This window comes from Microcaecilia unicolor, chromosome 7 (assembly GCF_901765095.1).
Source record: "Microcaecilia unicolor chromosome 7, aMicUni1.1, whole genome shotgun sequence".
NCBI lineage: Eukaryota > Metazoa > Chordata > Amphibia > Gymnophiona > Siphonopidae > Microcaecilia > Microcaecilia unicolor.
The window spans coordinates 179,480,112-179,501,446 of record NC_044037.1 but is presented as its reverse complement, the minus strand read 5'-3'; the positions used below and the strand labels follow the sequence as shown (position 1 = coordinate 179,501,446).

The window sequence follows — 21,335 nt, the reverse complement described above, 5'->3', positions numbered from 1 at the left end:
CAAAGGAACTGCAAATAGACGCCCTTAAGGCAAGGCCCGATATTTCAAAGGACCACTTCAGCGCAGATTCTAGCCACCGGTCCTGCATGTCTTTCAAAGCGACCCCTCCCTCTACTGGGAGAGTGGTTTTTTTAGTCACCGCCGTGACCAATGCGTCCACTTTAGGCATCCTAAAAAGGGCCAAGTGAACCTCACTCAGAGGGTAAAGCTGACCCATAGCCCTGACCACTTTCAAAGGCCCATCAGGGTCAGACCATTGAGCTGAAATAAGCTCCTGGATGGAGTCATGCACAGGAAAGGCCCGCATAGGCTTCTTAGTACTCGCCATCCTAAGATTAACAGAGGAGGCATCGCCTTTGGCAGGATCATCAATCGAGAGGGCCTGCAAGGCGTTAGCTATGAGAGCTGGCAGCTTGTTGCGGTGGAAAATCCGAACCACATTGAGATCATCCAAATCCAGTGGCAAACAGGCACCCTCCTCTGGATCATCTGTCCCTGAGGGCCTGCCAGATCCCTCAGACTCCCCACAACCTGAGCACGGGGGGGGGGGGGGGGGGGAAGAGGGGGGGGGGGGGGAGATGTGCCACTTTCAGACGGGGAATTTACCCGTCTATGTTTAGCGTGTTTCTAACGCTCGGGGGAAGAAATAACATCTGTAGCCATCCCTGGGCCATCAACACCCAGAGGGAAACCAGAATGCAACGCAGTGTCAGACACCTGCAGCAGAACTCTTTTCAGCATGAAGGCCTTATGCATCAGTAGCACAAACTCAGGGGAGAAAAACTCACCCTGACCCTCCGTCCCCGAATTAGGCGAAACGGAGGTTGGAGCTCCTCTGGCAGCCTCGAAATGAGACGTCCCCCTGAACTCAGACTCCTCCGCCACCGCGGGGGTCGAGGCATGCGGTGCTTCCAAAATGGCGCCCACTGCCAGCTACATCGAGTGTGAAGGATCATCGCTCGCCATGCTCGTACCAGCTCAAGCGTCTAAGGAGCACGTACTGCAAAGCCCTGCTGCTGACCTGCACTTACCACAGCGGGAGCAGCACTTAACTCCTTCAGCAGCCATCGCCCGACTGGACGGAAATATAGCAATAAAATGGCGGCTCCACGCCAAAACTTACCCAGTTCAGAACGCTGTCCGCGGGAACCTCTCCAGAGGAGCTGGGCACCACTCTCACCTCAGAAAACCGAGTCAACGAGCTCTGGTCAAGCTGCACTGAACCAGAATCTCTGGAGAAAGCCTCAGAACAGCCACGCAGTATAACCGCGCTCTTTTTTTTTTTTTTTTATGCTGTGAGGAAAGTTGGAGGCAGGCAGCAACAGAGGGACTCCGGGAGGAGGGAGGAATGGGTAAGGCAGGGAAAGGGCGAACCTATATGCCTTTAAAGTGGGCACCACCAGCCACAACACCCCTGCTCAACTGGCAAAAAACAGAAGCCACCCCAGGCAGAAATCCAGGAGCTGATTAAGCTACGTCCACATCTGCTTGGAGATAGAGAAATACTGAAGGCAGATGGGGCTAGCCAGTGGCGTAGCTAGGGTAGTTGACACCCGGGGCCGGTCATTTTTTAACACCCCCCCCCCCCCCCCCCCCGAAATCCAGTACTAGGCATACCGAGAATACAAAACACTCAGGACCTATAGAGCAATTCTACCATACCATAAGCAGTAATTTATACGAGTCACACAAGGAAAAGGAATGCATCTTAAACACTACAGTGAGCACTAGAACATCAATTCACCTATTGTAAAACGAAAACAGACAGATTAGTACAGATCGTCGATCCTACACAGTCAATGCCAACCGAAAGCCATGTCTTTTTCACAAATAGATACACCCTAATCCACTGTAGAATAAGTAATCATAAACTTTCTATTTAGACAAAAATTAAACTGAACCCCCAAGATGCCAGACTCTGCATACAATACAACACCACAGAAACAGAAAATGTCCTCTAGTACTGTGCAAAATATAAAGACAGCAGATGTAAATTTGAAAAAACTAACAAATACCAATCACCACTTTACAAATTAACAAATAGAAATAAAACAAATAATATTTTATTGGACTAATACATTTAGCTTTCAGAGGCCAAAACCTCCTTCCTCAGGTCAATTCAGTATAGTACTGTTACAGTGTCCTATCCTGACCTGAGGAAGGGGGTTTTGTTCTCCGAAAGTAAAATGTATTAAAATTAGTCCAATAAAAAGATTACCTTATTTACATGTTCTATTATAAACATTTATTAACACAGCTACAATACTACTTTATCCTAAAGCAAAAAAATAAAAATATATATTTACAGTTCGTTGTCTCTGGATTCTGCTTTCCTCATCTTTTCACTGTCTTCCTTCTATCCAGCATCTGTCTTCGCTCTCTCTCTCTCTGCCATCCAGTGTCTGCCCTCTCTCTCTGCCCCTTCCATCCACTGTCTGCCCTCTCTCCCTTCCATCCACTTCTGCCCCTTCCATGCACCATCTGCCCCAGTCTGCCATCTCTCTCCCCCTTCCATCAACATCTGCCCTCTATCTCTGCCCCTTCCATCCACCATTTGCCCCAGTCTGCCCTCTTTCTCTCTCCCCTTCCACCCATCATCTGCCCTTTCTCTCTGCCCCTTCAATCCGTCTGCCCTCCCTCTCCCATCCGTCCAGGGTCTGCCCTCCCTCACGTGCCACCCTTCCATCCAGGATCTGTCCCCTCTCTCGCTGCCCCCTCTTTTCAGCCCCCAGTTCCAGTCCCCTTCATCCACCACATGCTTTGCATCCCCCCCTTTCAGCCCCAGACCCATTCTCCCACCTGCCCCAGGCATGGACCCATTTTCCCTCCTGCCCCCATGTCAGACCCCAGTTCCAGCTTCAGACCCCTTCTCCCATCTGAGCACTCCCCTCCCCCCTCTGAGCACCCCCACCCTCCCCAATCCCCTTCTCCCCTCTCTGAGCTCCCCACCCTCCCTAATCCCCTTTAAGCACCCCTCTGAGCTCCCCCACCCTTCCCCAATCCCCTTCTCCCCTCTCTGAGCTCCCCCACCCTCCCTAATCCCCTTTAAGCACCCCTCTGAGCTCCCCCACCCTTCCCCAATCCCCTTCTCCCCTCTCTGAGCTCCCCCACCCTCCCTAATCCCCTTTAAGCACCCCTCTGAGGTCCCCCACCCCTCCCCAATCCCCTTCTCCCCTCCTTGATGCTCTCCCACCCTCCCTAATCCCCTTTAAGCACCCCTCTGAGCGCCCCACCCCTCCCCAATCCCCTTCTCCCCTCCTTGATGCTCTCCCACCCTCCCTAACCCCCTTTAAGCACCCCTCTGAGCTCCCCCACCCTTCCCCAATCCCCTTCTCCCCTCCTTGATGCTCTCCCACCCTCCCTAATCCCCTTTAAGCACCCCTCTGAGCGCCCCCACCCCTCCCCTCCCCAATCCCCTTCTCCCCTCTGAGTCCCCCCCCCCGAGATCCGTTCTCCTGCTGCTCCTACCCTGTCCTGCCTTTAACATTTTATTTTTTCGAAGCGCCGGAGAGTGGCAGGCAGCGCGCCTCGGGTCTGCCCTGCTAGTAAAGAAGATCTCGCTGACGTCGTCGCCCTTCCCACATTGAGTCCCGCCCCCCTCTGAGGCAACTTCCTATTACCGCGAGGGCGGGTGGGACTCAGTGTGGGAAGGGCGACGACATCAGCGAGATCTTCTTTACTAGCGCAGGGCAGACGCGAGGCGCGCTGCCTGCCACTCTCCGGCGCTTAAAAAAAAAAATGTTAAAGGCGGAGCAGCGGGAGTGGAGCACCCCCCCCATCCGATGACACCCGGGGCGGACCGCCCCCACCGCCCACGCCACTGGGGCTAGCTCTCCAAGGGTCACTGTTGTTCTTCAGTATTCTCTATCTCCACCTGCTGGTAGGCGGATACAACCCATCAGTTAATGGATTCATCTGCTGCTGATGACAAGGAAAAAGATATTTCTTCATCCTCAGCAAATACAGTTTTTGACAACTTTTATTATTTAATGTAACTTCTCACCCACCTTTCTAAATAAACAAATACACCCAAAGCAGGTTATAACATATAATCCACCAATCAATACATTTAGGGCCCTGTTTACTAAGCCGTGCTAAGGGCACACTAGCGTTTTTAGCATTCGCTAATGATTAGCACACACTAAACACTAAAGTCGCCCATAGGAACATATAGGTAACTCTAACATTTAGCACACGCTAATTTTGGCGCGCTCTAAAAATACTAGCATACCTTAGTAAACAGGGCCCTAAGACTACCATAACAACATCGTTTAAAAAAATTTAATGTATTATTGGTATTTTTAAAAGGGTATTCTGTGGCATAAATAAAACACCCACTAAAAGTCTGAGAAAAAGTCAGGTTATGAGAGAAGCTCTTATGCCGAAGTACCTTGCCAACAATGGAAACAGGCGACTGGGAATGGGACAAACACTGGCTTGTTCTGCCCATGCAGTGATTTGCATGTTTACAACACTGTATGTTTCTGTGAGACTGCTACCATGAGCATACATCTTCTTGCATGGGCCATGTAATATTTGTTCTTAATTGACTCAACAAGGGACCAATTGTATGCCTACTGCACAGGAGCAGGTTTTTTTCAGAGTTAAAATTAAGAAAACACAAATAGCATTGCCACCCTTACAACTGGGTACAATAGCCAATTACACAATGAAGGCAAGCTCACTTGATTTAGGAATGCCCAGTGACAGACACTGGCTTTCCTTTAAATTAACTGGACCTCACAAAATCAATGGATTACTTAAAAGTATACAACTTCCCATTGTAGTTTAGATAATTGTCATACCCATCTTTTTAGGTCAAACTGATTAAATTTAAGCCTTATACTACAGGGAAATTTTCCCAGTCATTTAGGGCATATTATTCTTATACCTATTCCCAAGAATCCGTCCAAACCATCATCAGTTTCTATCAACTAGCTGTGTCAATCTTTCTTTTCGTTAAAATGCCTGCGCAATACTCAAAAGCTTACAAGTTATTATTTATTTATTGGGATTTATTAGCCACCTTTATGAACAGATTCACCCAAGACTGTGTTATCTTGACAGTCATAATATTCTATGTGGCTCATTTTCAAAAAAGAAAAATGTTCAAAAAGTGTCATAAAGCAGCAGTTGGATGAATTTCTTCTCAAAACGTCCAAGTCTGTATTTTCAAAATCTATTTTACAGACGTTTATCTATGTTCCAAAGCTTAACTATTCGTTGAGTGAAAAAATATTTCCTCCTATTTGTTTAAAAGTATTTCCATGTAACTTCCTTAAGTGTCCCCTAGTCTGTACTTTTGGAATGCATAATAAAATCGATTTACTTCTACTCGATCTATACCACTCAGGATTTTGTAGACTTCAATCATATCTCCCCTCATCCGTCTCTTTTCCAAGCTGAACAACCCTAACCTCTTTAGCCTTTCCTCATACGAGAGGAGTTCTATCCACTTTATCATTCTGGTTGATTTTCTTTGAACCTTTTCTAATTCCGCTATATCTTTTTTGAGATACGGCGACCAGAATTGAACACAATATTTGAGGTGCAGTTGCACCATGGACCGATACAAAGGCATTATAATGTCCTCATTTTTGTTTTCCATTCCTTTCCTAATAATACCTAACATACTATTTGCTTTCTTAGCCGCAGCAGCACACTGAGCAGGTTTCAACGTATCATCAACGACGACACCTACTAGATCCGTTTCTTGGTCGGTGAATCCTAACGTGGAACCTTGCATGACGTAGCTATAATTCAGGTTCCTCTTTCCCACATGCATCACTTTGCACTTGCTCACATTAAACATCTGCCATTTAGATGCCCAGTCTCCCAGTCTCGTAAGGTCCTCTTCTAATTTTTCACAATCCTCACGTGATTTAACGACTTTGAATAACTTTGTGTCGTCAGCAAATTTAATTACCTCACTAGTTACCTCTCTCTGTCATTTATAAATATGTTAAAAAGCAGTGGTCCCAGCATAGACCCCTGGGGAACCCCACTAACTACCCTTCTCCATTGAGAATACTGACCATTTAACCCTACTCTCTGTTTTCTATCTTTTAACCAGTTTTTAATCCACAATAGGACACTACCTCCTATCCCATGACTCTCCAATTTCCTCTGGAGTCTTTCATGAGGTACTTTGTCAAACACCTTCTGAAAATCCAGATGCACAATATCAACTGCCACAACTTTATCCACACGTTTGTTCACCACTTCAAAGAAATGTAGTAGATTGGTGAGGCAAGATTTCCCTTCACTGAATCCATGTTGGATTTGTCTCATTAACCAATGCTTTTAAATACGCTCTGTAATTTTGCTCTTTATAATAGTCTCTACCATTTTGCCTAGCACCAACATCAGGCTCACGAGTCTGTAATTTCCCGAATCACCTCTGGAACCCTTTTTAAAAATCGGTGTTACATTGGCCACCCTCCAATCTTCCTGTACCATGCTTGATTTGAAAGATAAATTACATATTACTAACAATAGTTCCGCCAGTTCATTACTCTGAGATGAATACCATCCAGTCCAGGAGATTTGCTACTCTTCAATTTGTCAAATTGCCCCATTACATCTGCTAGGTCTATAGAGATTTCATTCAGTTTCTCCGAATTGTCAGCTTTGAATACCATTTCTGGCACCGGTATCTCTCCCAATTCTTCCTCATTGAAGATCGAAGCAAAGAATTCATTTAATCTCTCCGCTATGGCTTTGTCTTCCCCGATCGCCCCTTTTACTCCTCGGTCATCTAGCAGTCCAACCGATTCTTTTGCCGGGTTCCTGCTTTTTTATGTTTAAATCTGTTTATTGACGTAGTATGTAATATATACATTCTGAATATTTCAACGAAGAACTTTACTAATACAATAGACTACTATCAGTCCTTCTTCAAACGTCAAACCAGTTTCTTCTTTTTATCCTCAAACAAGCCACCCTTCCCCCCCCCCACAACCCTCCCATCCTTTTAGCAGTTCAATAATTTTTATTGATAACAGATCCATATACAGTTATCCAGCAAGCTCAGTAATATGTACCTCCAACAGTTTAACAGGTATAATATCTTTCCGACAAAAATTCGTCATCAAAAATTTGTGATAAATAAAAACGCCCCCCCTTCTCCTACTCATCCTCTATTGTGTATTATGCGATGGATCAGAGATGGATTTATTTCAGGTTTTCATCAGCTTAATCTAAACATATTGTAACAGCAATTGCCAACCTTAATTATTGCCATCAATGCTCGTCGTGTGTATTTTCAGTAATGGTTTTGAGACCCCTTCCTCCCCCCTCCCTATCCGCGCTTCCATACTTCTCTTCTCAAAGTCCCTATATCCCACCCCTCTCCCCAACAGGAACTTTCCATGAACACAGGGAATTTATGTCACTGTCTAATGTTGCTGATTATATCATGTAGGAATGTGGAGGTCCCCCAGCTGATTAAGAACAGAACTACGGGCTCGAGGTGCAAGGACATGTCTATAACTTCTCCAGACAACATATAATTCTTTTTGGCCTTTGAATCTCAAGGAGACATCCCGCAGTTCCATCATCAACAAGGTGTGAAGTCTATTACGCCACTGCCAATACGTAGGAGGCTCCTGTTTAACCCAATTGACCATTACACATTTTTTGCCTACCAAACATGCTTTGTACATCAATAAATTATGATGAGCAGCACCAGCCCCTGACAAAGCGTCCATCCCCAAAAGAGCATGCTCCGGTCGCAGTAAAATATGTTTATTCATCAGATATCCCAAAAGCCAAAATATTTTAGCCCTGAACTGTTGGATCTCCTGGCATTCCCACAGAGCGTGGTAGAAGTTATATGGGGGCCCCTCTACATCGTTCACAGGTAGGTTAATCCACTCCTCCCATTTTATAGAGCCTCAATTTAGATGTATAGGCTCGAAAAATCACCCTTCCTTGGCATTCTCTTAATTCTGCACTGCCTATTTTTCTGGGGATCTGTCTCATACTGCTCAGCAGCATTTGCCGTGTTATCACTCTTTTGGTATCTGCCGACCAGTTCAGTATAAGATGGTTCATTTGTTTATGCATTTCATTATGCAAAAGCCTTTTGTGGAGGAGTGATATTGATATAGCTTCTTCAGTTGGCATTTCATACAGCTTATCTATCTTGTTGGGTACATCCATATTAAGAGATTGCTTGGGGATTCCTACAATATAATGAGAAATCTATTGGTATGCAAAGGTGTCCATCCATGTTATCATGCCTAGTCCCAAGGAGTCCAACCTCTTAGTCTTGCCAGTTGAGTCTACCATATCTTGTATAATATTAATCCCTTTTTGTCCCCAAATTCTAAATCTTGAGTTGTCCATTCCTGGAAGAAAATCTCCATTCCCCATTATAGGCAGTAACCCATTCTGATGTGCATCAAATGCCCATGCACGTCCTAATTCTCTCCACACCAGCCTAAGCGGTCTAACCAACAAGCTGTTCCTGATATTTTTCGGAAGAGAAGACTGTTTGGCCTGCAGCACATATTGCAGTTACAACGGACTAACCCATGTTTCCTCCGCTTCCTGTGGTGTATGGTAAGCTGTTCCCATCAGCCAGTCCCCTAAATGCCTCAATAAACAAGCTCTATTGTATCGCAATAGATCTAGGACCCCCATTCCTCCTCTTTCCCAAGTATCCAGCATATTTTGCCAATTTATTTGTGGTCTCTTCTTATTCCAAAAGAATTTAGAGAGTATACCCATCAATCTCCTCCAATCTCTTCTTAAAAGATATGGTAGAACCTGAAAGCAGTAAAGCCATTTTGGGAAGAGTATCATATTAAATAAGGCGATTCGTCCCGACAAAGATAGTGGCAAATTAGACCATCTTTCCAGGAAACGCCTTGTATACTCAAACAAGTTAGCTATGTTCTTCTGATATAGATTTGAGGGGTCCCCTGGCAATTGTATTCCTAAATAGATGAACGAGTTGTCTGTGCGCCTGAGTGGACAAGCTAAGCGAGACCACTCGTCATCTGACATGTATAAAGGTTGGATCTCAGATTTGTCCAAATTAAGGCCAAAGCCCGAGAAATCACCGAACTCTTTAAAGATTTCCAAAGTCACTGGTAGCGATACACTTGGCTGCCTGAGGATGACCAACAAATCATCCGCAAAGGCGGATATCTTAAAATGCTCAAGCCCCACATGTACCCCCTGTATCTCTGGTGAGCCCAAGATATCTCGAATTAGAGGATCTATCACCAGCACAAATAGGAGAGGGGACAGAGGACAGCCCTGACTGGTGCCTCTTGCTATCTCAAACCTTCGGGATGTCACTCCGTTCACCATCACCTCCGCCATTGGGTCTTGATATAATGTCTTAATGGCCTCCTCAAAAAACCCAGTAATTCCATATGCCTCTAGCGCCGCGAACATAAAGTCCCATCGCACTCGATCAAATGCTTTATGAGCATCAAAGCTGATCAGTACTGATGGGACTTTACCAAGTTTTCTGTTCCAATGCCAGTAAAATCCTCCTCAGGTTTTTCGCTACCGATTGGCCTCGCACAAACCCTACCTGCGGATCTAGAACCAGTTGAGGCAAGAACCTAGCCAATCTGTTTGACAGAACCTTAGCAAATAATTTAGCTTCATAAGATATTAGGGATATTGGGCGATAAGATTCTGCCAAAGTTGGATCTCTCCCCGACTTCAGTAAGTCAATTATTTGCGCTGTCCGCAGCAAGCTTGGGAGTTCCCCTTTGGCAACATATCTATTAAAGACTTTTGTTATACATACCCCAATATCATCAGCCAAGATTTTGTACAGCTCTGAGGTGAACCCATCTACTCCTGGCGATTTATACAGCGGACTATCCCGTATACACCACTGAACCTCCTCTTCAGTGATATCCGCATTTAAGATCTCCTGCTGGCGTCTCTTAAGCTGGGGAAGGATCTGCTCCTCCAAGTATGATTTTGCCTCCAGGCCCTCATCCTCTGGTGGTGAGTACAAGCGGGTAAAGAAGGTTTCAAACACTTTATTAATATCTTCGTTGGTGTGATGTCTAGTACCCTGTTCATCTTTTATTTGTGTCACCCATCTCCTCCCCCCTACTTGGTTAACTAGCCTCGTTAAAAGCTTCCCTTGTTTGTTAGCATGTTTATACATCTGGTATTTATAGTATACCAAAGATTTTTGTGTGCAGGAATGAATCAATTGGTTGAGTTCTACCTGTGTTGTCATCAGTAGTTTCTTGTGGGCATTAGATTGTGTTCTCCCATAAAGTTATCAGAGTTTTTGCACCCTCGCCTCTAATCGTAGCATCTCGGCCTCCCTCATTTTCTTTTTATGGGCTGAATAGGATATTATGTGTCCCTGCAGTACAGCTTTAGCGGCTTCCCAAAAAAGTACTGGGTCTGACTGAAAACTTTCTCTATTGAGTTCCCCATAATCTCTCCATCTATCTTTCATAAATGTATGGAACTGGGAATCATAATATAAAGCTCTCGGGAACCTCCAATAAAAAGGTCGCATAGATTCATTACTCCAATTCAAGGTTACCCATATCATTGCATGATCGGACACTTGTGATAGGCCTATCTCCGCCTTCTCCAGGTGAGTCGCAGTGTATTGTGATATTAACAGGTAGTCTATATGCGATTGCGTACCGTGAGCACTAGATAGGTGGGTGTAATCACGTTCCCCTGGGTGTAACAAGCACCAGGAATTTAACAGCTCCAACTCCGAGCATACCCAGGGCACTCCCTTAGAATAATTCACCGGTCTGATCCTGGAGGGGCCAGTGCTGTCCACCATTGGATCAAAGACCTGATTAAAATCTCCTCCCATTATCACCGGCATCTGCTCAAAACCCTGCACATGCCTGATAATAGTCTGAAAAAACTTTTTACTATATTGATTTGGGGCATATACATTAACCAGTAGCAGTGACCTATTAGTGTTATTTGTTGAATAACATATCTCCCTTGAGAGTCTATGATTTTACGATGTAGCACACATTGTATCCCTTTTCGGAATAAGATTACCACTCCCGCTTTTTTATTTGATGTGGGACCGTCCAGCAAGTCACCTACCCACCATCGGCTCAGTTTTTTATGCTCTACTGCATTCAAATGCGTTTCTTGGAGCATGGCTATGTGCGCCTTGTGTCTATTCAATGCTTGTAAAATCTTAGATCGTTTAACAGGTGATGTTATTCCCCCCACATTCCATGATATTATCTTAACCATATCTCTATTTAGGTGATCCCATTAAGTTGACTTTCATAGGTGTATAAATCCTCTGAGAGAGCAGGATATCCCAGCTTACCCCTCCCCCTAATTTTCCTCTGTGACCTTCCAGTCCCCTTAGTCATGCCCATTCCATCCAAAGTTACTTCCTCCTGCTGTTCCATCCACCCTCCCCTCCCTCTTCTATCCCCCCCAAATCCCATCCCCCCTCCCTCCCCCGTATTTCGCTCACTCTCCTTTCCGGTTTGCCACGAGAGGTTTATACTGGTAAGACGCTTACCAAGTGCCGTTTTTGCTGATAAGTAAGCAAGGAAGTGTGGGAGCTCCGCTTTTCAGCGACCGCTCTCCTCCATGGTACCACGTGACCCCCGCCGGGTTCCTGCTTTTAATATACCTAAAAAAGTTTTTTACTATTTGTTTTTTTTTCCTCTAAAGCAATCTTTTTTTCAAAGTCCCTCTTTGCCTTCCTTATTAGTGCTTTGCATTTGACTTGACATTCCTTATACTGTTTCTTATTATTTTCAGTCGGTTCCTTCTTCCATTTTCTGAAGGATTTTCTTTTAGATCTAATAAGCTTCCTTCACCTCACTTTTTAAGCATACCGGATGTCGTTTGGTCTTCCGTCCTCCTTTTTTAATATGCGGAATATATTTGGCCTGGGCTTCCAGGATGGTGTTTTTGAACAGCCCTTGTACGCAGGCGCCCCCCCTGCCGTGCTTACCCCGCTTACCGGGTTGGCACGGCCCTGCTGGCAGGTGAGATTAGTCCATGATCCAGAAGGTGGCGCTCCCAGGGTGAGGCACATTCATTGCACTCAGGCTATGCTGACCCCTGCGATTTCCCCACATGCGGGAAACTCGACTGCATAATTTCTGGTAGTGGGGGTCTGCGTTTGCGCTTTACCCTATTTCCTTCTTTTTTAGTTTATCTTGTTGGGCAAACTGGATGGACCGTACAGGTCTTTCTCTGCCGTCATCTACTATGTTACATGTACCAAGACAGCCGGCTCATCCCTAGCACTATCTAAAATCCTATGTATGTGACGCGTGAGGTCCACCACCTTCGCACCAGGCAGGCAAGTCACTAGGTGATCCTCATATCCACCAGCCACCCAGCTATCTATATGCCTAATGATCGAATCACCAGCTACAACAGCTGTCCTAACCCTTCCCTCCTGGGCAGAAGTTGGAGACATATCCTCGGTGCGAGAGGATAGTACATCCCTTGGTGGGCAGGTCCTGGCTACAGGAGTACTTCCTACTTCACCAGGGTGATGCTCTTCTTCTAGGAGACCTCCCTCCTCCAAGGTAGCACAGGGGCTACCAGACTGGAGGTGGGACCTTTCTACAACATCCCTGTAGGTCTCCTCTATGTACCTCTCTGTCTCCCTTAGCTCCACAAAGGCTGTTACTCTAGCCTCAAAAGAAAAGACACCATATCACTCCCGATCCTCATTACAGTCTTTGCTGCTGTCCACTAAGTTTGTGGATCTAGATCCAACACATTGTTAATGGCCTCATAATCCTGCCACGCTTTCTTCAAGTAAACCTTAAAATTTTCATCTCAATACAAAGTTGGGTTCATGCATCATATACCAAGACCCTCACAATCCTGCAAAATATAGTGCGATTCAAACTATCGAGTAGCCTGAGATGGGCACACTATCAATCCCTGTGTCATGGAGAACAAAAATGATGTAGCAGTGATGATGCTGGGTGAACTTCTCCTGCCTATCCTCTTACTACCTGGATTTGAAACTATAGAAATTTTGTTTCTTCATGACAAAGAGGAGAGGGAAATTGGATGCTTCTGCCCAGCAGCCTCAGAACCTCCCACTATGTCGAGGCGCACCGGCTGGCCCGAGTGTGAGGAAGAGCTCGAGCCTCAGGTGGACCAATACCTCCCCAACAACTGCGATATTCTACAGCTCTTGGACCGCGTCAGCCTATAGAATTGGCACTGGATAACGCTCTCAAGGGCATGGTGGCTATACCAGCGTAAGGTACCCCAACACAGAATTCTCCAGTTGGGGAGACTGTGGGGGATACTCCAGAGGGAACAAGAATTCCAACTGTCCCACCCATGGTGAGTCCCGCAGAGGTGACTCTTGATGCAATTTGGTTAGCGCTGGAAGCCCTACCTGGTATATGCAGGAATTTCTCCTAAACCTACCATAAAGTTCACATAGGATTACTAAATGTGAAGAATTGACAGCCTAATCAGTGAAACTCAATCTTGGACTCAAGTTCAGCAGTTCCAGGTGGTTCAAGCAAATTTTAACTCAAGATAAAATGATGATTCACAAAAAAACAGAAAACTGTGAGAATGTTACTAGAAGTCTAAATTTAAGACTCTTGAACTTTCCTAAACTGTTAGCTGCAACTCCAAAAGATTTACTTGATTACAGGAGGACCTTGCGAGACTGGGAGAATGGGCGTGCAAGTGGCAGATGAAGTTCAATGTTGACAAGTGCAAAGTGATGCATGTGGGTAAGAGGAACCCGAATTATAGCTACGTCTTGCAAGGTTCCGCGTTAGGAGTTACGGATCAAGAAAGGGATCTGGGTGTCGTCGTCGATGATACGCTGAAACCTTCTGCTCAGTGTGCTGCTGCGGCTAGGAAAGCGAATAGAATGTTGGGTGTTATTAGGAAGGGTATGGAGTCCAGGTGTGCGGATGTTATAATGCCGTTGTATCGCTCCATGGTGCGACCGCACCTGGAGTATTGTGTTCAGTACTGGTCTCCGTATCTCAAAAAAGATATAGTAGAATTAGAAAAGGTACAGCGAAGGGCGACGAAAATGATAGTGGGGATGGGACGACTTTCCTACGAAGAGAGGCTGAGAAGGCTAGGGCTTTTCAGCTTGGAGAAGAGACGGCTGAGGGGAGATATGATAGAAGTGTATAAAATAATGAGTGGAATGGATCGGGTGGATGTGAAGCGACTGTTCACGCTATCCAAAAATACTAGGACTAGAGGGCATGAGTTGAAGCTACAGTGTGGTAAATTTAAAACGAATCGGAGAAAATTTTTCTTCACCCAACGTGTAATTAGACTCTGGAATTCGTTGCCGGAGAACGTGGTACGGGCGGTTAGCTTGACGGAGTTTAAAAAGGGGTTAGATAGATTCCTAAAGGACAAGTCCATAGACCGCTATTAAATGGACTTGGAAAAATTCCGCATTTTTAGGTATAACTTGTCTGGAATGTTTTTACGTTTGGGGAGTGTGCCAGATGCCCTTGACCTGGATTGGCCACTGTCGGTGACAGGATGCTGGGCTAGATGGACCTTTGGTCTTTCCCAGTATGGCACTACTTATGTACTTATGTACTTATGTACTTTATAGATATTTTAAAGAGAAATTTAATTATGCTGATTCTGGACTTATGCCTCTTCATAAGATATATTATTTGCCAGTTCCTAACCATTCTTCTAATTCTATTGACAAAGCATTTGTGGCTGTTTCTTCTTGGACTTTCAAAATTACAAATATTCTGGAAAGTTCTGTCAAAGTCACTTCAAGAGCTACTCTTCTGATGACTTGTTTTTCAACAAGATAAGGAAGCACTTTTGTGCCTTTTTTTTTTTCAGAACTTTTAATATTTTCCTTGATGGGAAGATTTCTGTATTTCCTGATATTTTCACGTGGACTCAGAGTAGAAGAAAGAAATTTTTAACATAGAAGCAGTATATCATTACTTTGGGGGCCAGGTTTCAATTAAAATATCCAAGTAGATGTTTACATTATTTGGATCAGTGTACTTATGTGTTTTATGAACCCTCAGTTACATTTTTTTCATGAAGGAAGAGGGGTTTCATTTTCTGTACCTTAGATGCATATAGAGCCCCCTGTGATTGAAGTATCCTTGAGTAGAAAAGAATTTATCGCTGTTTTTTCCTCAATTGTTATATTCATTATATCCAACTTCCTCTGGTTTAGTTGAATTGGTTCTCTCCCCAATGTAGTCTAATTAGGAAGCCAAGTAAGAAAAAAAAATATTATTTGTATTACCTATTTGCCCTTCTAGTTCTGTTCAAAGAAGTTTCTTTGAAGTATATTTTGAAATGCATAATAATAATAATTTTAAAAAATCCCTGTGCCATGCAACTGTTCAAAAATACCATCCTGGAGGCCCAGGCCATACATATTCCGCGAATTAGAAAAGAAAGACGGAACTCCAAAAGACAGCCGGCCTGGTTGAAAAGTGAGGTGAAGGAAGCTATTAGGGCTAAAAGAAACGCCTTCAGAAAATGGAAGAAGGAACCATCTGAAAATAACAAGAAGCAGCATAAGGCGTGTCAAAGCAAATGCAAGGCGCAGATAAAGAAGGCCAAGAGGGATTACGAAAAAAAGATAGCATTAGAGGCAAAAAAACCTAGTAAAAAATTTTTTCAGTATATTAAAAGCAGGAAGCCGGCAAAAGAATCGGTTGGGCCGCTGGATGACCGAGGGGTAAAAGGGGCGATCAAGGAAGACAAAGACGTAGCGGAGAGACTGAATGAATTCTTTGCTTCAGTCTTCACCGAGGAAGATTTGGGTGGGATACCGGTGTCGGAAATGGTATTTCAAGCGGACGAGTCGGAGAAACTTACTGACTTCATGGTAAACCTGGAGGACGTAATGGGGCAGTTCGGCAAACTGAAGAGTAGCAAATCTCCTGGACCGGATGGTATTCATCCAAGAGTACTGATAGAACTGAAAAATGAGCTTGCGGAGCTACTGCTACTGATATGCAACTTATCCTTAAAATCGAGCGTGGTACCGGAAGATTGGAGGGTGTCCAATGTAACGCCCATTTTTAAAAAAGGCTCCAGGGGAGATCTGGGAAATTATAGACCGGTGAGTCTGACGTCGGTGCCGGGGAAAATGGTAGATGCTATTATTAAAAACAAAATTACAGAGCACATCCGAGGACATGGATTACTGAGACCGAGTCAGCACGACTTTTGTGTGGGGAAATCTTGCCTAACCAATTTACTTCAATTCTTTGAAGGAGTAAACAAACATGTGGACAAAGGGGTGCCGGTTGATATTGTGTATCTGGATTTTCAAAAGGCGTTTGACAAGGTACCTCATGAAAGGCTACAGAGTAAATTGGAGGGTCATGGGATAGGAGGAAATGTCCTATTGTGGATTAAAAACTGGTTGAAGGATAGGAAACAGAGAGTGGGGTTAAATGGGCAGTATTCACAATGGAGAAGGGTAGTTAGTGGGGTTCCTCAGGGGTCTGTGCTAGGACCGCTGCTTTTTAATATATTTATAAATGATTTAGAGATGGGAGTAACTAGCGAGGTAATTAAATTTGCTGATGACACAAAGTTATTCAAAGTCGTTAACTCGCGACAGGATTGTGAAAAATTAGAAGAGGACCTTACGAGACTGGGAGACTGGGCGGCTAAATGGCAGATGACGTTTAATGTGAGCAAGTGCAAGGTGATGCATGTGGGAAAAAAGAACCCGAATTATAGCTACGTCATGCAAGGTTCCACATTAGGAGTTACGGACCAAGAAAGGGATCTGGGTGTCGTCGTCGATAACACACTGAAACCTTCTGCTCAGTGTGCTGCTGCGGCTAGGAAAGCGAATAGAATGTTGGGTATTATTAGGAAAGGTATGGAAAACAGGTGTGAAGATGTTATAATGCCGTTGTATCGCTCCATGGTGCGACCGCACCTTGAGTATTGTGTTCAATTCTGGTCGCCACATCTCAAAAAAGATATAATAGAATTGGAAAAGGTGCAGCGAAGGGCGACTAAAATGATAGTGGGGATGGGACGACTTCCCTATGAAGAAAGACTAAGGAGGCTAGGGCTATTCAGCTTGAAGAAGAGACGGCTGAGGGGAGACATGATAGAGGCATATAAAATAATGAGTGGAGTGGAACAGGTGGATGTGAAGCGTCTGTTTACGCTTTCCAAAAATACTAGGACTAGGGGGCATGCGATTAAACTACAGTGTAGTAAATTTAAAACAAATCGGAGAAAATCTTTCTTCACCCAACGTGTAATTAAACTATGGAATTCATTGCCGGAAAATGTGGGGAAGGCGGTTAGCTTAGCAGAGTTTAAAAAGGGGTTGGACGGTTTCCTAAAGGACAAGTCCATAAACCGCTACTAAACGGACTTGGAAGAATCCAAAATTCCAGGAATAACATGTATAGAATGTACGTTTGGGAAGCTTGCCAGGTGCCCTTGGCCTGGATTGGCCGCTGTCATGGACAAGATGCTGGGCTTGATGGACCCTTGGTCTTTTCCCAGTATGGCATTACTTATGTACTTATTGGCTATCAGGATGCAATCCAATCTTGCAAATACTTTGAAAAGGTTAAAATAAAATGTATAATGATTGCTCATTGGGGTATAAGACCCTCAAAGCACCTAGGAGTACCAGTTCAGCCATCAAATAATTGACACACTTGCCATCAGCACCTCTGCACTTGGTTTGGGGGGCTTGCAATCAATTGCTGGGTGACTTGTGATGTTAAATTCTCCCCCTACAGTCCACTGATAGCCTTCAAAAGCATTCAGTGTTGCTATTTGCAAATAGAAAAAAATTGTGATTGTAAATATTAGGAACATACAAATCACCACCTTATGGCCCTGCAAGTTTCCTGCCACCAGCACTCACCTCTCATCTGGATCTTGCTGTATTTTATGCGTTTTGAATGCTACTTTTCTATATGTTAGAATTGCTACACTTCTCTATCTACTAATACTACTACTTATCATTTCTATAGCGCTACTAGACGTACGCAGCGCTGTACACTTGAACATGAAGAGACATATCTGGCACTAAAAGCTGAAAAGCACACCTCCCCCACCCAGTCCCACTTGAACTTAAGATGCTCCGCTATGGTGAGATATGTTTCTTGGAGTAAGGCAATTTCTGCATCCTTTTTAAGAAAATCTGACATTTTTGTCTGTTTTACAAAGACTGAACACCATTAAGGGTAATTATTTTGATCCCCAATTTGCCCAACAAACCATGCAAAACTTAAATTTTCACACAGTCCCCAAATATTCCATCTCCACGCTTGCTCTTCCTCTCCCATCCACCCACTCTCATCCCCCAGATCCCTTCCCCCTTTCCCACACATGGTTCAGACAAACAAGCATAAGTCCCAGCATGCCTGCTCTCCCATACATATTCTGCAGACTAGCCATTAACACTATTAGCCTTCCTCCCCTAACAAAATTCCCCTTGCCTACCCACCCTCCCCCACAACAGGCTTTATGTAGACATAACCATAGTAGTAATCTGCCTCAATGCAGTTGAAATATAACAGCCAAATCATGGGTAGATCATGGCTCTCTCCATATCCTGCACACATCATAGTAGTAGGTCAGCATAAGTTTTGCCATGCTACCACAACTCCAGTTCTCCATCAGTGAGTACCACTCACAGTATCTGTCTCATGTTCATCGGACTTCCAAACTACTGATCAAGGTGGCAGAGAAGCAGAGTTCCCGTGAAACTAGGGAATTTTCTTCACGATCCATAAAGAACAGTCAAATCATTGATATGATACTTATGTATTTGTGCATTTGGACTTCTGGTCTTTCAGGAATCAGTGGAGAATCTACCCACAAGCACCTAAGTGCAGTCATCAGAACTCCACTCAAAAGTCAAAGCTGAAGCAATACAAGTCTCTAGTAACTGAAACATTCACAAAACGGCAATATACTTATATAAGTCTCCTTTTGGTCACAGACCACCTCCATATGATCCTCAAAATGTAAGATGAAAATCAGTTATTGTGGAAGCATTTCCTAAAAAAGCAAGAGTTCTTGAAAGGGTGAAAGAGAAAATCTGGTTTCCTTGGATAAGCCATACTCTAGCAGGATACTGAAATGCAAAGCACGTCTTTGTTAAACAGAAGAATGCACTAGGACACGAATGCTCTCGCAGAAAAATCTTAGAAGGGCAGAATCTGAGCAATCTTGTACTCCATATTTCTTTGTTTCTTGTACAAGTCTAACAGCTTATTTTTTACTATGAAGTTTAGCAACAAAGCACTTACGGAATGCAGCTTCCTCTCCTCTTCTTGGGTCGGGTCCGACGATGGGTGGTCCCAGAGGTCTGAACAGCAGGAGGCCTCGAGACATGTGGAGACCCACTTGACATCTCACTGCTCCCAGTGTCTAAGGGTCTAGAAGCAGCCATGCTTACCAATGTTCCCAATATCAGTGCGATGCTCGATGTCAATGCCGACGTCAAGGAACCCGACGGCTCCAAAAATTCTCTCTCATTGAGCCTCTCGAGAAACCTGAGTCCGCTTCATAAGAAGACAGAGAACACAGTTAGCAGGGCTATGGTCCGGCCCAAGCCACTGCAGACACCAGGAATGGGTGTCCTTCACCTGATACAGTCCAACTGCACCGGGTATAGCGCTTAAAGCCACTGGGAATATTTGTGGACATGGACAGAAAAACTTTGTTGGCTAAATTAAATGAATCGATGGTGCCTGAAAAAAGGGACAAGGCACAGAAAAAAGAAAGGGAAATACCCAGACGAAGTCAGGGCCTAAAAACGACCCGATGACAACAGAAAAATAAGAAAACTTAAGCCCAGGCAAAATAAAACAAAAGAAAATAAAAGGACAGGTTTGAAAGAGGCTCAAGTAAAGGAGCCACAAGAGAAAACTAGAAAAATAGATGGAAGGCACTAAACAGCTGTCAAAAAATGGGTAAGGAGAGGACAAAAAAAATGCAACTTCTACTCACGAGGAAAAAAAGAGAATTGAGACAGCGTTCGCGAGATGTTCGCACTCCACAGAGCTCTCTTTTTAGCGTTGGCAAGATGCCGGACCGGGTGACACAGATCAGCGTCACCCACTTGTGAGAAGGTAGAAACCTGCTTGTCCTCATAGAATTTTGATTTTGCAGAAGAAGCTGCACAATGAGCTGGCTCAACCTTGAGGCTTTCTGTATTGGTCCCTTTGTCATCTAGAAAGTGCAGTTTGTAAATAATAAACTACTAAATTTGTACAAGAGTGGGGGCAGCAGGGGGATAGAAAATTATGGAGAAAATAAATGCTGAAGAAAATATGATGAACATAAATATGATTGCTTGTCCTGTAGAGTATCCATTCCTGTAGAGTATACATTCTTGAATCACACTGCAAGGCATATTTTCAAACTTTGGAAGGCTAAGTGCTTTGAAAATGAGCCCCACTGTCTGAGAATTGCTTAGAACTTTCTTCCACCCTAACTCCCTAAGAGGCCTCACTTTATAGCGGTGCCTTGCTTGGGTGAGTTTATAACTCTGAGAACATCTCAATTAATTATAATCGATTACTCAGAACCGTTTTAGGTCAATCCTCTCACTTAATTATCTCCTAGTTAGAACATTCTCTGGTATTTCACCATTTGTTCTATTTCTTCCAGAGAATAAATTTGGGAACGTTTTTTTTTTTTGACAATTTAGAACTTTTTTAAGGCAGGGGTTCTCAATCCAGTACTCCAGACACACCTAACCAGTAAAGTTTTCAGCAATGCAATTCCTTCATTGTATGTAAAATTATCTCATGCGTATTCCTTATGGATATCTTAAAAATCAGACTGGCTTGCTGAGTCCCGAAGACTGGGTTGAGAACCCCTTTTTAAAGTGAGCACTGGGATTTTGCAGTGAACCTGCAGTAAATATATTGGGGAAAACAGGCCAATTTCAGTTTCCTTAACAGAGCCCGCATGTCATGTCATGACTCGTATCGTCACCCCCCACTGACCCCTGCCCCCTCGGCCCCGCCTCTTCCGCCCTCAAGCCTCTCTCTCTCCCCCCTACGCCCCCAAGCCTCCTACTTGTCACGCCCTCCCTCCCCTCTCTGCGAAGTGCCAACCAACCAAACTACGACACGTACAACATACTTCAAGGTGATGATGAACCTGTACATAATATGTAAAGTGCTTTAATTGTTGTAACCACAGAAAGGCAATATATCAAATCCCTTCACCTTTCCTATTATTAGCTCCGGCTATCGAAATTCTCAGGCCTGAGATAGCCTTACCTGCCCTTGCTGCGAGCGCTGTACAGCCATTATGTTTTAAGTCGCTACCGTTTGTCCACTTGTATACAGGAAAAGAAACTCAAATTGAAAACACCATCACAT

The 21,335-nt window shown here is 44.3% G+C and overlaps 1 protein-coding gene and 1 non-coding gene across 4 annotated transcripts in view; one reads left to right on the top strand and one right to left on the bottom strand.

Moving 5' to 3' along the window:
* Positions 1 to 21,314, bottom strand: part of CFLAR (CASP8 and FADD like apoptosis regulator) — a 216,857-nt gene extending 195,543 nt beyond the window's left edge. For 2 of the 3 annotated variants that reach the window (XM_030208689.1, XM_030208693.1), the window contains exon 1: positions 21,234 to 21,314. The gene's annotated coding sequence lies outside the window, so the exon portion shown is untranslated. The remainder of the gene's footprint in view (positions 1 to 21,233) is intronic. The other variant, XM_030208692.1, reaches the window with a different exon arrangement.
* On the top strand, positions 11,975 to 12,133 carry LOC115475204. The gene has a single exon (XR_003942986.1). It is a non-coding gene; the product is annotated as a U1 spliceosomal RNA (small nuclear RNA).
* Positions 21,315 to 21,335: the final 21 nt, after the last annotated feature.